At 37.0% G+C, this 18086-nt stretch overlaps 1 long non-coding RNA gene across 3 annotated transcripts in view; it reads left to right on the forward strand.

Moving 5' to 3' along the window:
- LOC139672160 (uncharacterized) overlaps positions 1-18086 on the forward strand; it is a 44103-nt gene that overhangs the window by 19473 nt on the left and 6544 nt on the right. For 2 of the 3 annotated variants that reach the window (XR_011697871.1, XR_011697872.1), the window contains exon 2: positions 16786-16859. This is a non-coding gene — a long non-coding RNA (uncharacterized lncRNA). Of the gene's footprint in view, positions 1-405; positions 6791-9883; positions 9970-16785; positions 16860-18086 lie in introns of those variants that run through there. The other variant, XR_011697873.1, reaches the window with a different exon arrangement.

Consider the following 18086-nt stretch of genomic DNA (forward strand, 5'->3'; position numbering starts at 1 on the left):
GTAGAAACAGTAATTTAAGTAATTGCATTTTGGACTCCTGAACAGATTGTAGAATTTTTCTCCAAGGGAAGAAGGTTTCAACTCTGCTTTTCCCAATTCACTGCATTAACTGTAGATAAGCCACAGTTTAGCATGACAAGACAGTAGTGTCCAAATCTGCCAGAAATGATGGGCTGTAAGATCCTGTACAGCACTATCACACAATCAGTCATCCGTGCCTTGTGTTCAGCCACCAAATTGAAAACGCAGCTTCTTTCCAGGAAGACAAAGATGAAAGCAACTAATTCATCTGGAAAAATCTGTATTGATGAGGCCCAAGAAATTTATTTCAAAGTGACAAAGTGGGCCATAAGAAGATAAATTTCATTTTGGAGTTTTCTTTTTTAAAAAGAAATATTTTTTTCCCTAGCTAGGATGCCTAATTGCAAATTTGAGGCACACAAAGCTAAAAAGGACAAATGGATGAATGATGATGCTCCTAAAATACAGGTTATCTTCAGACCAAGCTCATGTTTTCATCTCAGCCATAAAAAATGGTACAAATCCTCAGGTGAGACAACAGGGAGATGTATAAATTCATTAAAGGCAAATTAATGAATGGCATCACAATGATGTAAGCTTACAGAATTGAGGCAAATTTACAGAATTGAAAATAATTGAGACCTGAAAGCTACAAGTTCAGCAGGCAAAGAGGAGAATAAAGTTTACAAGCCTTTCTCCTTAGAGAAGACAATATGATTCACAACACCTGACCATCAAAACAAACATTCAGTGCTCCTTACCTCTCACAGGCAGATATCCTGTCTGCATATTATTTTGCACTGGCATATGAGTAAGAAAAGCAAAGATGATTCTCCTTCACATGAACTACAGTCATGTGAAGCACCAAGTTGGGAATTCATTGGTAGGAAGACTCTGTTTTTTGTTCTAAATTTGCCAAACTTGTCTTACACAGCTTTGGTTTGGTTGTTTGGTTGGGCTTTATTTATTTATTTTACTTTTTGCATTAGCTAATTGTCTTGGGTTGAGCTGGCAAAATGCCAACTGCCCAATAACAGAGTCAACTTCCCTCCTTCTTGCTGAGAAAAGAAAAAAAACCCTAGAAACTCATTTATACTTAAACCAACTATATGTTTACACAGAAAAGAGAAAGTTAAAACTACAATATAACGCACACTTACACAGGTTAGAAATAACAAGAAATAACTCCCCACTCCCCAGTAAACACAAATCCCACCATTCTAACTCTAGATCACTCCAGAGACTCAATTCCCAGAAAGACAGACTTAAGCACAAAGACTAAGAACAAGCATTTTACTTCCCTAAAATAACATGGTGGTGAGCCGGTGCTGTGGGCTTGGGCCTCTTGTCCCTCCTGGGACGGCATGGTATGTCCTCCTAGGACCACAGCTGTGAAGCAACTGACCAAGTCACTCCCACAGTGGCTCTTACCCCTTTGGAGATGATGTCGTAATATGGTATGGAATACAATACTATTGGCTAGAAGAAGTCAGCTCTTAGCTAGCTCAACCCAGCTGAAATCAGCTGACAGACCCAGGCCTAGACTGTCATGTAAAACCTAAATTTAGGCCTACCTAGCTAAACCCATAACACTAACCCAGGTAAAAAGACTAATAACCAATAATTAATTTTCTGGAACTATTAGTACAAAATAAAAAAAAGTTTTCTTTTTCTTAGAAAATATCTCTATAAAGTTATCTACATACATTGGTATAAACACAAATCCAGACTTACCCTCAGTTTTTCCAAACAAGGCAACCTCAGCATCATATTGTTTTTTGCAAAAATAATTTAAAATGCCCACTCAAGTGCTAGAGTAAATTTTGATACTGTGCTAAATCTACATGAGGAAAGAGATACGTTTTATGTTGCATCTTCTACATTTTCAGTGTAAGCAAAGCAAAAGAACATCCGGATAGAGGGATGCACATGGACTTTAATTCCCTGTAACTAAGCTGCATTAAGTATAGACTGTGCGCCAAAATACAGAATTCTTGCAGCTGTGTAGGGACTGTGCTTCACTTCTGTGAGAGGGAAACACAAGGCACTCTGGTTATGTGTAAAACTCAACCATGTTTTTAGGGATTCCTTTCCCCTGTTTTGTTCATTTGGTGCTTGTCATGGGGCTTAGTCCCAAACTAACCAGACTTCTACCTTGCTTACTTGTGGCCTCATCTGAAAACCACTGCATATCATGCAACTAGGCAGAGAAACCAGCCCTGGAAAGGATACCTCTAGCCTGGCCTCAATGGGGAACTCAAACTCAATGGAGTGGGTGGCACAAACTCAGCTCTGTGGTGCTGTGAGCTTCCTGAAATGCTACTTAAGCCAAGTATTTCACTAAAATGTAGAAAATCTGCGTAAGAGACCAGTATCACAGTACCATATCTACAGTGCTCCAGCCCTTGAGACCTTGGAGACAACCTGCACCTCTTCGCTCCATAATGCCCTACACAGCACAACTATACCCTAAGTAGCACAAGTAACAGAAACCCTATAAATGGTCATAGCATCATAGAATGGTTTGGGTTGGAAGGAATCTTAGAGACAATCTGGTTCAATCCTGCTGCCATGGGCAGGGACACCTTCCACTAGACTAGGTTGCTCAGAGCTCCATCCATCCTTGCCTTAAACATTTCCAGGGACTGAGCATCCACAACGTCTCCAGGGAACTTGCCTCACCACTCTCACAGTAAGGAATTTCTTCCTAATGTCTAATCTAAACACACTGTCGGTTTGAAGCCATTACCCCTTGTCCTGTTAACTACATACTGTTGTAAAAAATCCCTCCCCATTTTTCTTATCTGCTCCCTTCAGGTACTGGAAAGTCACCACTAGGTCACTCTGAAGCCTTCTCTTTTCCAGGCTGGACAGATCCAATTCTCTCAGCCTTTACTCATGGAGAGATGCTCTATCCCTCTGATCAACTTGCTGACCCTTCTCTGGACTCATTTGAACAAGTCCACGTCCTTCCTGTGCTGAAGACCCCTGAGATAGATGCAGCACTCCAAGTGGAGCAGAGGGGCAGAATCACCTCCTTTGTCCTGCTGGCCATACTGCTTTTGATGCAACCCAGGATACACTTGGCTGATGACAGCACATCCAGTGCTGCATAGGCCATTCCATCATTGAAAAACCCATTTTTGCCTTTTCTCTATTCTGAACTCTACACACTCTCCCTGTTCTCTGAAGTAGTTTGACAAGACAGCACCCACCAGGCCCCTGTGAATGACTCCTGCTCCCAAAACATTCCCTCAGCATGAAGCAGAGAATTAAAACTTTTAAACATGCTGACTTCAACTAACCCTGCCAGGCAGTACAGAACTCTGTGTCCACCTAGATACATTAGAAAAAGCAGCATGCTGAAATCTCCCACTGCCTGGGTTGCTCCTGCACAAACAGGCACAGCTCAATGACACAACTGAAGTTCAAGGCCCACTGTACAGAGGCCACACAGAGGCATCTTATTCCTGCCCTGCAGGAGACCTGCTTTGCTCTTCCCTGCTTTTCTGTCTCTTCTTCTTTTACATTTGGGTTTTCTCTACAGTGACTGACAAAGTAGTGCCTTCCTGCACATTTTATGTGACCAATCAGAACAAAAAAAAACAAAAAAAAAAACAACAAAAAAACCCCCAAACCCAACCAAACAAAAAAACTAATGAGGCACCGGAATGGATAACAACAGACTTACTTGTCCTTCTTCAGATCCAAGTCAGCTACTGATCTGGAGACATTAAGACACTTCACTATAGAAGGACTCTATAAATATCTCAGCTGGTGATTTCTAGTTCACTTTGAAGTGTCAGGCACTTGACATTACCAGAGATTCCTCTGCATTAGGCAGACAGATGTGATACAACATACTAATCCCAAGAGGTAGATCACTATATCCCCTCTTGGAACTCTCCTAAAACTTAGCGGAAAAGAGAAAGCTTAAAGCAAACTGTTTTGAAGGTGTTTGTAGTCACTTCACCCATTTAGAGAAAAATAGTGTCAAAGCCAAATACTGTATTGCTGGAATCTGCACGACAGTCTACAGCCAGTTAAGTGCTATTTCTTCCATTTGTTCTGCAATCACAAGGCCCCTTTAAGTACAAGTAGCTCAGGATTGTGCCACATTAAACCTTTGCATTTTTTTTCAGCAGAAAAAGCTTAATGTCGTACTCAGAATCAAGGCACTGCTGTGTTAGACACTGACAACCAAGGATTGACTTGAGCCGGTAGAGCTTTCAATACAAATAAAGGAACTGTGGTCTTTTTGATATGGGCAGAGCCAGAGTATTAGATTGTAATCCTAAAAAGGTCCCGAAAAGCAGTCAGGTGAAAAGACAAGGCAAACAGCTGCTTACTAGCAATCCAAGCCTTCCCTGCTGTGATTATAGCACACTTCCTGAAGGTCTACTCTATCACAACTTGCTAATACAGCAGGGTATGAAGAGGAAAAGGTCCCTACCACACCAACCACACCTACACCCACAAAGGCAAGCAAAGAACACATCATCCCAATGGAGATCACATGAAGCATGGCCCATGATTCAAGGGCTTATTGACTATGATTACTTACAAAAGAGGTATATTTTGTGCTACAAATGCAAACAAAATTCTGTCAGGCTCTATAGACTTGTAATTACTGTACTGAAAGCACATCTGTGAACAATAGAAGACCTTTGTCTCTTTCTAACTTGATATAGGAAAAAGGACTTAAACCCCTAACTCCAAAGGTGTTTCTGACTTCTACAAGTCATTAATTCCCACTGAACTTGGTATCTAACTGCCTTAGAGAAGTTGACATTTAGGTTTTATCTAGACAATTTTTGAAAATACCTTCAACTCCCTGGAAAGTAAAGGAACAAATATTAGCAGCATCTCTTAAAAAAGGAGAATATTTGAGGAAGTCATGAATAATCAGAAACAGTCAAGCCTTGAGCAAGTTTTGCAGAATGATACCCACTTAAGATAGCAAGAACAGTTTAAGTAGCACAAAAATATGATCAAACTACACAAAGAAATGAAAATAAAGAAAGGTGAGCTCACCTTTTTTAAAATTTACCTCAGGTGTATACATTTTGATTTTCGCTATTGACACCAAAATTAGCTGTAGCCTGGGTTTTACCTTTTAATTATACAGTCACAGTTAAAAGAAAAAAAAAAACAACCAAAACCAACCAAAAACCCCAAGACAAACAAGTAGAATTTGAAATATCATCAAAGATTTCCAAAGGCTTTCAGGGATGGTTTTTGATACCTTTATACTCTTAACTTCATTTTATGTATCATTTGTGATGCTTTATCAGCTCTCATTTTGTTTCATATTTATAAAAGAATTGTAAAGTGTCAACTTTGTATCACAGTGTTGGATATATCTGGATCTGTTAACTTGCATGCAGTTCAGCTCAGGAAGCACAACCTTGTGTCCTTCAGTTCTCACAGCAATACTACAATTCAATCCCAACCAGCCAACTTTACAAGACATTAAGAATGCCTACAAAACCGACACTTGTCTTTCTCTCCTCTCTTCCTCCACATCCTTCATAAAAACCTATTATTTGTTATTCATACGAAACATTCCTCAGTATGTGCCTGTGTGATGGGAACACAGTGCATGTGCCAGTTAATTGGACATTTCCTATCACTTAAGTGGGAAGTTGTTAGAGAGCTGTTGTTGGGGTTTTTTTTTAATTACCAAATTTGTTCTGCCAAACAAAATATCCTTCAAATATTCCTTTTACAAGCAATCACTACCACAAGCGAAGTCTGCCATTGCATACTCTGTTGTTAATTTGCAGCTATGTCCGTGGCTGCAGTTTTGGGAATATAATGGCAAAAATTGGCACCAATTCTATATATTAAAAGTTAACATTGTTATGCAGAAACAAGTAAAAGAAAAATTTGACACCTTCATCTTTTTATCGAACAGGTGTTCAAAACAGAGCAGGAACAATGTTACACAGTCTCTCAGTTCATCATAGGAAAAAAAAAAATCCCACTGCATTGGTTTCCTGAGGTTGAAAGTTATTTCACATCAGATTTGTTAAAATATCCCTCACATTTAGAGAAGATAAGAAGTCCTTACGAATGGATCAGTCAGCTTGTTGAAACTATTCAAATAACTTCTACAAATGTCAAGTTTAGAAAAGAAGAGCCTGTGCAAAATATGCCTATACAATTTTACTTACAAAATGTGCTTCAGAACACAATTCTCTGATACTGCTTTTATTAAAACCACAGCACTAGCAATCACTGCCAATAAATGATGCTGATCTGAAAGCTCTAGCTGTATGAAGCAACACCTTCAGAGAAGAGGAATATTTATTATTAAAAAGTGCTACAAAATCCTGTGATGTAAAAAAGAAAGCTAGGTACCTTCTTAGAGAGAACTACAATAATCCTGTTGAGGAACATTCATGTGCACAGCTGAACTACCCACATAAGTCTGCTAAAATATGTGATTAAATTCTCAGGGTAAGCTCTGTATCCATGCACAAAACTCTTTGGTAAACTGTTCTTAATGTTAACCAGGTGTCCAGAAGCAGATGAAAACCCTTCTGAGTGGTCCTTTTAATATAACAGTTTAAAGTAAATAATCATTTTGAAGTACAGTATAAAGGGAGGTTTTGGGTTGTTTTTGTTTTATTTTTCCCTGAAGTAGAGCTCAGTGCTACTTAGAAGCTACACTGAACTAAGCAATGTGGGGCTAGCGGGTGCCGCAGTTGTATTGAGAAACAGACTACACTCTCATTACACTGGTGGGAATGCACTTTCAAAAGAGGTATGTAATTTTATCAAAATTTTGGGTTGTTATTTGTTGGGGTTTTGTTGTTTCATTTGTGGTTTGGTTAGGATTTTTTGTTTTTAAACCAACCTAAAATTCTCATATGCCTTTTTGAATCAATATTCAAGGTGTTATACTCACAGAAGAAACACAGCCCTCAAAATGCAGAGTTATGTAGAACAAAATAAAACAGGCAAAGTAGTTTTCAAGAACAAATAGCAAAAGGATTCTGGCTTCAAGCCCAGCCATAGGTGCACAGAGTGCAGAAACCCCACGTATTTGAAGAACTGAAGAACACGTTTCCCCAACAACCACCCCATAACTCACAAATTACACTCTTCCAGTGCCAGTCAGAGAGGAGGGCTGGACACAATGTCCACAGCCATGGTCCCTCTCCAAGGCCTTACAGAATCACCTTCTGCAGCAGGGGAAGCAACTCACCCAGAGCCCAAGGAGTTTCCCCATGACATTTGCTCCTATCAGTCCACAGGGATAAGGGCTCCTTGTGCACCACCTCACCCTTTCTGTAACCACTCCATAATATAATTGAGCTCCAGATGTGTCTGCAAAAACCTCCGCCTACTCATTTCCAACTTTTTAATTATGACAGACCTCCTAACGGTTTGCTGGTTTTGCTCATTGGGTATAACCCAAAATGTAAAGAATCTAGCAATATTGCTCTGTGGTGCTTTATTTAAATTGCATTTTAATAGCGAAAATAATTTTTTCACGCCTTTAAGCATCCAATCAGAATAAATATGGCTTCCAATTCTAAGCAGGGAAGCTTTTTTTCTTGCTCACTGGCTTGCTTATGCCTATACAATTTAATTAACATTTCTATAGTACCTTTCCTGCCAGATAATGACTTCTTTCTTCAACTTTGCTTTCCAAAAACACGATATAATAAATCACAAGGGAAAAATCTTTATTTTTAATTTTTCCATTTATGTATTTAATGAACATTATTGAATTTTTGCCAAGTATTTATTGGAAACTTAGAATAAATATCTGTGAACTACTATTTCATTTCTGTCTGTGAGGATGAAGTGTTCTGCTGACACCAGAATTTTAATAATAATTAGCTGCTTTATTAGAAATCTGTTCTTCATTTTCAGTAACATTATAAAAGACTGAGTTTTAAACTAAACTAGAAATAAAAAGCTGTGTGATTTCTATTGAAACATTTCCATCCTTCAAATGTAAGTTTTGAAGAAATCTTCAAAAACACAGACTGCAGAATGCTACGCCATGCCTAGTACTAATTAGTGCTCAGCACTGGATTTGGAGTTTTCAGCAATGAGTACCAGCCTGCCCTCTTGAACTGCCTTAGTTATGCCTGCAGTTCTCTCTCTGAAACACATATTGTGCTGATGAAGATGCTGCATTTTTATGTGTAGCTTCTTAGATCTTTTCCATACCTTGGTCCTGGGAGGCCTCACTTTCCAGCTGACCCTTGCTGGGTGCACCAGTGGTCCCATCTCCCTGTTTTCTCAAAGATTCAATTTCCTCTTTGTACCCTTTGTTCTCATTTATTAACCTACCTCTCTAAAGGAATTGTTCATGTTCCATTTGGGGATACACATATTTCAGCTTTAATTCCCTAAATACGAGAGAAAATGAAATACTAGCATAAACACCAGAACTCTTACTATACTCACCACCAAAATGTGTGTCATATGCCCATGGAAAAATTATTGTCAGTGAGTTTTCAGGGGTATATTGAGTCACAAAAAAGGAGTTACTTTATCACAGATCTCTAAGGCATGGCATTGATTGTTTAATTATGAACCACAACAAGCCTTCTTTAGGAAAAAAAGTTTTTTTCAAGAAGCTCTGTTATTCTCAGAGTATCTCATCAGTAGAAATCAATATTTAGAAGTATTTTTTCTTGCATGCTGATATTTTGACAGGATCAGGTCCATTAAAATAGAGCTTTTAGTGCACAGTCCTTTATGTCTGTGTGTAAACTACCATAGTTATCTGAAGTTTTCACACTTATAATGTATCTAAAGCATCAATTATAAATCAAAGCATTCAACATTCAGTAGGTTTCAAATTATGAATGCTCTTGATCATATTTCATCTTACAGCTTCTTTGACAAACTATAACACAAAAGATTTTTTTAAAGCCTAATCTTTACTAAATAATTGGCTATGTAATTGTTATGTTTTTTGCATTTATGAAAAAGAATTGTGTATTTTCCTACTTAGTTCTTTTTAGGCTAAGGGAACAACAAAACCAAAACAAGAACTGCGACTACATTGCATACTCCCCTGTAAACAAAGGGTTCTTCCCACAATATCCACAGACTTATCACAGGCAAGAGTTAACTATGTCAACATAAAAATAAAATTATGATTTTGTTACTTTGCATACCTGCAGTCCTGTATCAGAAGCACTTTAAATGGAAATTACAGCTTGGCAAGAACCAGTACAATATTTTCATATACAACCCTGACTAGTGTTTTAAGTAGTATTATCAAGTTCTTTTTTGGCCATCAAAAATTTCTTGATTCCAGAGGTGAATATTGACTGTGACTAGGCTGTAGGCCAATATTTATGAGTTAAATGGTGGGAGTCTGTGCATGTACACATATCCCTTTCCTTTAAATCAGGGTGGGTGCTTCCACACCTCAGAACTGTTGCATACCTCCTTGCAGTCCTCCACATCATACCAGGCTAGGAATTGAGACCCAGTGTGAAACATGATCCTCTCTTCTGCACCCAAAAAGAATAGGAATTGTGGCATATTCCTGTCACAAAGCAGTCCTGGTTTTGTTAGCAGCAACAGCACAATGAGCAGGCTGACTTGTAAGAAACATGCTCTTTACATGTAGAGCACAGACTGTACTTTTCATATTGCAGCTGTTCTTTCCTATTATCGACTAGCCAGAATTACCTCCAGGTTTCTCCATCTCTGCTTAAAGATAAATATTAACTATTCTGCAAGAAACCTCATCTTCCGTTCGAGTCTGCTTTTCTACAATTAGTTTTTTTTTTTTTGTTTGGTTTGTGTTTTTTTGTTTTGGTTTGGGGTTTTTTTTGTGACAGAGAGATGCCTTGACCAAGGTGTTTCCTGTTTTTCACAGTCTGGGAGAGCAAGTCACAAGAGCTACTGTATTTTTATGCTATTCTCAGCTGTGGAAATCTGAGACATGATTCACTGTTTATTGAAGTAAGTCGACAGACTGTCATTGATCTCAACAGATAAAGAACCTGACCTTTTACACATAAGTTTTTGCTCCCAAAGGAAAGCCAGGAATGGCTAGAAAAGAACAATCAGAAGTTATCAAGACTTAGTGCAGTCCATTTTTTTCCATTGCATCTTTTTTTTCTATTTCATATTATCTCGACACCTTTCCAGATTTGTGGGCAATTCTTTAATTTGAAGACAGAACCTTCTAATATTTCTGGGAGGAGACAGACAGGCACAAATCACATCTACTTTTTACTTAAGTTCTCCTGAGAGGTAACCAAGAAGAACAGCATAACAGACTATAATCCTTTTATATTAGCAATGCTTTTTTAATTTTACTTTTCCAAATTAATTGATATTTACCTACTGAGTGATCTTGATATCCTGGTTTATTGTTTTTCACTGGGAGATTTCATAAACACAGCTTTCTAATTATATACAGTAGCAGGCCTTTACCTGTATAAAATGGATAATTTCTAGTAGCACATCTTAATTGCAGCACTTCATAAAAACTAAGCGGTCAAATTTGCACCATTTCTTATGTAATAATAAAAGTGTATGTATCTATGAGATTGTATATAGAGTACTGTTAAAGTGCAAACCACTGTACTATACAGAAGAATCTCAGATAACTTGCACATCACATGTAAGTGTAGTTCAGCATTCTCCAGGTTAGCAGATTATTTTTATCACATTTTGTCAGTTCAGCAATGTTTATTTCTTCAGTACATCAGACCCAAGATGCCAAAGACTTCTCAGAAGAAGATTTTTAAAATATTTTGGAATAAAGTTTGCTGTTCTTCTGACATCAGGTACAATGGATGAACTGTTCAACTCCCTAAATGCAGTTTCTTTTTCTATGTAAAAGCAACCTTTGCAAGCACATGCAGTTTGGTGCAGAAGTGTTTGTCTACATTCACAAAGAACCTGAAAAACTTTAATATTAAGAGATTTATTCATTTCAAAACTGTTAACTTGTAGTAAATGGTAAACAATCTCTCAAGTGCCAATATGATCCACTGATCATCAGACCTGTCTGAAGCATCGCATTACTTAGATCTGTGCAATCTGCAAACAACCACTCTTTAAAACAAGTTGTGGTATTGTAGATTGCTAAGATTCACTTCAAGATATAAGAAAAGTTGTGCTTTAAATGGTAATATTTAAACACATTTCAAAGAAAAAACATAGCACCCTTCTAGAGAAAGACTGAATTTAACTGAAATACTACAAATTGACTATTAATAGTCTTTACTTTCCCCTTCATGACATCTTTTAAATTAGGGTACCATTTTTTCTGCCGATGAAACAATTTGTAACAAGTACAGTTAGGAAAAATCTACAGAAGTTTTTCCAAGGAAGGAACTATACAGAAGTTTTTGCAAGGAAGGAACTACTTACTAAACCATTAAAGTTGTGGGAAGTGGGTATTTTGTCTGTAATTTTCTACAACAAGACCTTGGGGATACATTAGACTAATGATTCAATAATCATTAAGAGCTTAGAAGCATTGAGTCTTTAAAAAAAGATTCTTATTGAACACATCACAGTTTTAAACAGAATAACGCTTTATTCCAAATTCTCTTTTCTGGCAGAATATTCATACTTAGTGACCTGAAGGAGGAACCAGGACAAACTCTTTAAGAAATTCATGATGTTTTTCATTTCATTAAATATTTTTCATATACTCCTGATATGACATTTGAATGTTGCCCATTTTACTTCAGACAGACCCTAATATGTGTTAAACTGGAGTAAAAGAAAACTCATTCATTCCGATGTTACAACTATAGCCAGGCTGATTAAGCTGGTTACTATTCATATTTTTCCTGGACCTGCTGGAAAATTGTACAGTGATTCTTGAACCACTTGAATTCTACTTCTGTCCATTTCCACCCCCCACACACTCCCCTCCAATGTTCCTGCTTGATCTAAGACCCCCAGAAGCTGCAGCACTCAGAAGGCCTTCCTGTTCTGAGCAAGTCCTCTCTTTGGTGGTCTAGTGAGTTCAGCCTGGAAAGGAAGTCTCACTAGTACCAACAAGGGAGTTTTCCTTGATATCTCAAATAAAAATGTTTGGGCATGTTAGCAAAAAAAATGAGGACAGATAACTTTCATAGATTTGAAAGACAAAAAGAACAACAATGACAACAACAAAAATCAAACAAGCAAGCATGTTCCCTTCCTCCACATACCTTTTTGCTGCTGCTACCTCCCATAAAAAAGCGTTTGTGTTATGCTTTCAGTGCACCTTAGTGAGAAGGACACAAAGGCAATCAGCAAAACTATGACAAGACACAAACAATGAGTTAAATGCTGTTCATTAACAAATTGGCACTGATCATACTTTTCAAACTTAGGTTTGTAGTTTATAAATATAATTTCTCTTGTATTTATGCAAGAAAGAATGCTGCTGTTCATACGTAAGGAAAACACATACCCAAGTTAGTGATCTTTTAAATCCCAGATGAAGCCAACATGTGATATAGACATACATTTAGTACAAGGAGCTGTGTCTAACTATGATGCTCTCTTGAATTCCACACGTGAAACTGATGCTGAAGGAGTGAAGGAGTTTTAATTAATCAGCTGATCAATGAAAAGTGGGATTCAAAATACTGAAATGTTGACTATCATTATAATGGAAATATTTAATTCAGGCAAGTTGCCATTTGCAGTCTTTAAAACTAAAATAATCATCATATTTCATTGGCTGGAAGAGGGAGAGATGTCAGCATTGGAAGTTTTAATAGCAAGAATGTTGGTAATGGACAAAGTTAAGTGATGCCAAGCAAGTCATCCCAAACAGACATTTTCGTTTTCCACAGTTTAGAGATATATTTAAGTTCTTCTGCTCTCACGTCTAGAACAATGATATTCATTACACCTGCCCAATAGTTATGCCACTGAACTCAAGGAGTTTAGATCCATCTTCATTACTCAAAGGAAATCAACACAAGACAGCACTGGAATAATCTCTTCCCCTATCCCCCAGCATATGGCGTATATGGTTGCACACTGCAAATAGCATATTGTAGTATTTATATACTACAAGCCAGCAATTCCACTTAGCCAGTGATCCATTTCCTCTAATTTTTCCAAATTATACTAAGACTAGAGGAATTATTGGTATTCTGTCGAACAGGATTAAACTGGTTAAGAAGTAGAAAAAGCTGTGTTTTATTACTGTGTCTGAGTTATCAGCTATATACATTCAGTAATCTCTGCACACAGAATTTAAATATCTACAACTCCATCTCATATTGCTGTATAAAGTATGCAGCAGACATGGACCACACTGTTAGTCATGTTATCAATGCTGTATCACAGACTAATCAATGGAACTGCTCCTCTGTGGCTGCCAATATCCAGAAAAAAAGCAAAATCAAAGTATAAAATATTACATATATAACACATTATTGAACATGGGTAGTATATGCATGTATACTGAAAATTCCAGTTCTCTCAGAGAATTTGTTTTGTTTGCATATGAGTAGTCAACAGACTGCATGAAGTTTCAGATGTTGTGAGTCCACTGTCTAAACACAACTTGATACAAGTTGTGAAACACAGGGTTATCCTCTGAATGTAGATATAACTTCAGCCTAGTAATTAAAACTGAAAATACTTATGCACAAATGTTAACCAAAAAATAAAATACCAAATGCATGGTTTCACAGCCTTGAAACTAGACATTTACATATTTGAAGGTGATCTATGTAATTAGCCCTCAAATATTATAAGTCAGCCAAGATAAAGATTGTGGGACCAGGCTGAGGGGAGAAGGATTGATTATTGCTTTTCTTAAGAACCCTGGGGTTAATTGTTCCACAAATCTGAAACACAAATCTGACAATTCACACTGATTTTATAATGGCAGATTTAAACTGAGTTTCTGTAATATTATGTCCACAAAAGCAAAAGCAAAACTCAGCTTCATAGCTTACCTCAGGATAAAGCCTACAAAATCTTCAAATTAGTTTTGCATCATACAGCCAGAGCAGCATATGAATTTTGATACCTTTCATTAGAATTTAGCAAAAACAAAACCATCATTTGGATACTGAACAAATAATTCTGCTTTTTCCTTAATCCCAAGGTTTTAGGAGGAGAAAAAAAAAATCCTTCACACTTTCCTTACCTTTGTTGCCTTTGAACATGATCAAAGTTCATGAGCAAGTCACATTCACAGGTTGAAAACAGCAGAAGACAGCACCCTCTTTCAGTCATTTGGGCATGTAGGAGGCTCAGATTAAAATGCCAAGATTTCAACATTAGAAATAAATTAAATACTCAACAGGAAGACTCAAGTTGTTAGAAAAATAGATATAAAACTGAGCAGCCTGGTAGGCTCTGGATTTATATTTTATTTCCAGTATAGTTTCACATTAAAACAGATGGTTGGGTGGAATCATTTCCCATGGATCATGAATCACCTGCTTTTCAACTGTGCGCAATGTTCAACTTGGTACTACAACCAAGAGTGATGGTACAGTACCTGGTAATTGAAGCAGATCTGCATTGCCTTTGGAATTGGACTGATTTCTGCCCCAGTTGCTTTGGAAATCAGATCATCAGGAAAAACAGATTAAAAAATTTATCAGACTGACATTATAGAGTTCCCACTTAATACAAAGCACTGAAGATCTGATCCTGCACTGCTTATTCCCATGAGCAATACTTAATGAAATGCCCACTCCTGCTCACCTAAAAAGAATAATTCATGAGCAAGGATTTCTCATTTAAGTATTTACAAGATGAGACCTTCTCTTTGACCTTTCAATTACATTATCATATATATTTAGAAGTCACGGTGTTAACAGCCATATTTTATGGTCTTATATTTACATATTCTAAGTGTTTTAAAAGTTTCAAATTGATATGGTGGTAATTGTTTTCCTCACTTACTTTGCTAACACTCCAAAAGTAATTTCTGAGAAATTTCCCTCCTAGCATTAACTTTGATTTCTATGGAACACATGCTGACCTTAGCAATACTACTAATGTTAAGCATTAAATAATGAGTAGAAGGTGTAGGATTAGACTTCAAATCCAACCATTATCCTGACTGCCTCGTATAGGTAAAATTAGATTTTCTGTAATGAACACTATTTATGTCACTTATATACTCTTAAATATTTCAATTATCTGCACTGATACAAAACAACCAATCTTCATTGATCTAAAACATTATTCTGTAAGATACAAGAATTATTTAGGATTTGACAGGCATATACTGGATATTAGGCTTTGCAGGAAGTATGGAATAAACAGAATGAACATTCTGCATCACATAAGCATTATGTTTCAACATACTATGTTTACCATGTTTAGTTAGGGAACAAGAAAAGTATCAATTAAAAAGTAATGGCTTGGACATTATGTCTTTCAGAAAACAAAAAAATAATAGTAGAAAAATTGTTTTTATTCAAAGGGAGTGAGTGAAATCTCAGAACAGATATGCATGACTCTAGGCAATGAGACGAGAGGTTCACGGCTGCACTTTTCCCTGGAGCTGATGTTCACCCTTAGTAGAATTACTACACATACCAGGGGCAATATGAGTGGTCCATGACATCAACAGTAAAGCTCCCTTCTTCCTTGATCCTGCTTGTAATTAGAGCGATGAATTGCATTTCTTACCTATTTTGTCTACCTATTTGCAATTTCATTTCACTTCTCTAGCAATTTGAAGCCTTACAAACTATATCCAATCACACCTTCAGGTCCAACTTCAGTTCAAAGTGAATTATTAGGCCAAGAAAATAAAGAGTCAGAGATCTGTTTCTGCATCTAAGCCCTGAATGGTCTTGTTTACAAATTTAATTTGATAACAAAGTTAGTAATTTCATTTCTTCACAAATATTTGAATGTTACATTTTTCTAGGGAGATACCTGCTCATTTGATCTAATGGCTGTCCTTTCAAAAATGCCACAGAAAGCCATTAGCATAGGTCCACCAGTGTTAAATGGTTGGACATAAATGGTGATTGCTGAGAACAAAATCCGTTGCCCATAGCACAGTGATGTAAGGGTTGGATAATTTTATTACCTTTAATAGCATTTGCAGCTATGCAAGCTAAGCCAATGACATGGCTAATCAAATCTCTGACTTACAAGATGACCACCTGTGGCTATTAGGGAAGGAATCCCCACTATCTCAGATGTAGGCATAATGCCCTGTAACAAACAGTCTGACATTTCAGAGAGGGAAAAGCGACAGGATGACAAAACTGCTCTGGATGACAAACAAATTTAGTTTTCATCAGAACTGATATGAACCACTATTCATTCACGGAGAATCTTAAACATGAAGTATAGGAAACTTCTAAAATCTCTTTGTTGCCCCCTGCACCTTCCAGATTGCAAATCTACTGCTTTGGCAGGTCTCAGATCTGCCTGTAAGAGGCAGATGTGCAGTGCTGCCAAGAAAGATAAACCTGACCCTGTGACTGTCATGTGCGCTACATTCTGCCCTGCTCTGGGACTGCAAATGTTGCAAGTACAAAATTTTCAACACAAGAGGCAGTCTCAATTTTGTCCCTGGAAGGGGAATCACAAATGAGGTGGGAAGAGCTTCAAGGCATGTGTTCTGTTCACTTATTAAGATTGCCTCATTTCCTTAACTGTAGACTAATTGTGCAGGCTGACCACAATTTAACTGGGTATAAAGAGAGAGTAGTGACCTCAAACCTAGTAAAGTAATGCTGGAGTTGTAGATATTTTCCAACTTACACAGCATTTCCTTCAGTATTTCTTAGCCTAACGTGGGGTTTTTTTGTCTCACCTCTGCAGACTTAAGCTCAATCCTGAACACGACATGATGCAGAAAAGGTGTAATGCACTTCTGGAGTACTTCAAATAAGATGGCAAGTTGCAATTTTAGACTGATTTTAAGTGTCTTTATTGAAACTCTGTGAGTACACTGCAAATTACATAGCAAATATATTAAAAGAGAGAAGACAAAATATTTAATCCTGAACTGCTGTGCATTTGAGGTAAGATTTATTCCATGGCATCTGCTGTGGCTACTAAATCCTGAACTTCAGATGCAGAGATCTGCTGAACCAGATAAACAATAACGCATTGTTCAAAGAGGTAGATGATAAATCAGAAATATTTCCTATGTGAAATTAGGAAACATGAAAGTAACTTTTTTTATGCGCTCAGTTTCAACAATACTGTATTGCAGAAAGTATTTAGCTTGTCATGTTCTTCTATTATTTTATTTTACACTTCATTTGTTTCTATTGCATAGTCTTGCACTTCATCATTAGGTTGTTCTGTTGTTGCAAACAAGCACATTGAATTCTGATCCAGTTATTCCAGAGGAAATTTTTTGTCAGCCTTTAAACTGAAAAAAAATGGATGAGTGTGACACTCAACAGTTTTAATAATGTGTTGACTCTTGGGTATTCATGGCCTTTAGATGCCTAAAATAATAATGCTTTTATATGAAAAATGAATATTGATTAATGAACTGTATTTTTTTAAAGCAGCAGTCAAGCCTGTAGCTATACTTGTCATGTAATTTGTTATAAATCACAATACGTATACCAAGCAAAGATATACCAAGCAAATTGAATTTTTCCACTGCAAATGCCTCCCTATCATAGCCATGTATCCTCTGTTGTCCTTAGCAATTGAGAACAAATACACAAATACTAAAAAAACAACTATCCTCCCTGACATATGCTTAACCAATTTATGCATGAGTGATTGTCAGAAAAAAATCAGCAATATTGTAACCATCTGTGAAAATTACAAGGTTATACATAAACTAATATCCTATACACATAAGAGTTCCTTTGTCTGCAGATACTATTACTGGAAAATATTACACTCTTTCTGGAGGTGAAGACACACTCAGTATCATTGATTTGCAATCTTTTGTTCTATGGAAAATACAGACTGAACTATTATTACTGTAATATACCAACCTCTGCTAAGCCACCAAGACCCTAAGTATTTTCAAACTTGACTAGACAACCAAATTCAGATCAAATGGGAAAAAAAATTGCCAGTTGACCCATTCAGGTGATGAAAGAAGCAATGAAAGGAGACTACAATGTGCAGAACTTCAATGAAAGGAGACT

Source organism: Pithys albifrons, chromosome 5 (genome assembly GCF_047495875.1).
Source record: "Pithys albifrons albifrons isolate INPA30051 chromosome 5, PitAlb_v1, whole genome shotgun sequence".
Classification (NCBI taxonomy): domain Eukaryota; kingdom Metazoa; phylum Chordata; class Aves; order Passeriformes; family Thamnophilidae; genus Pithys; species Pithys albifrons.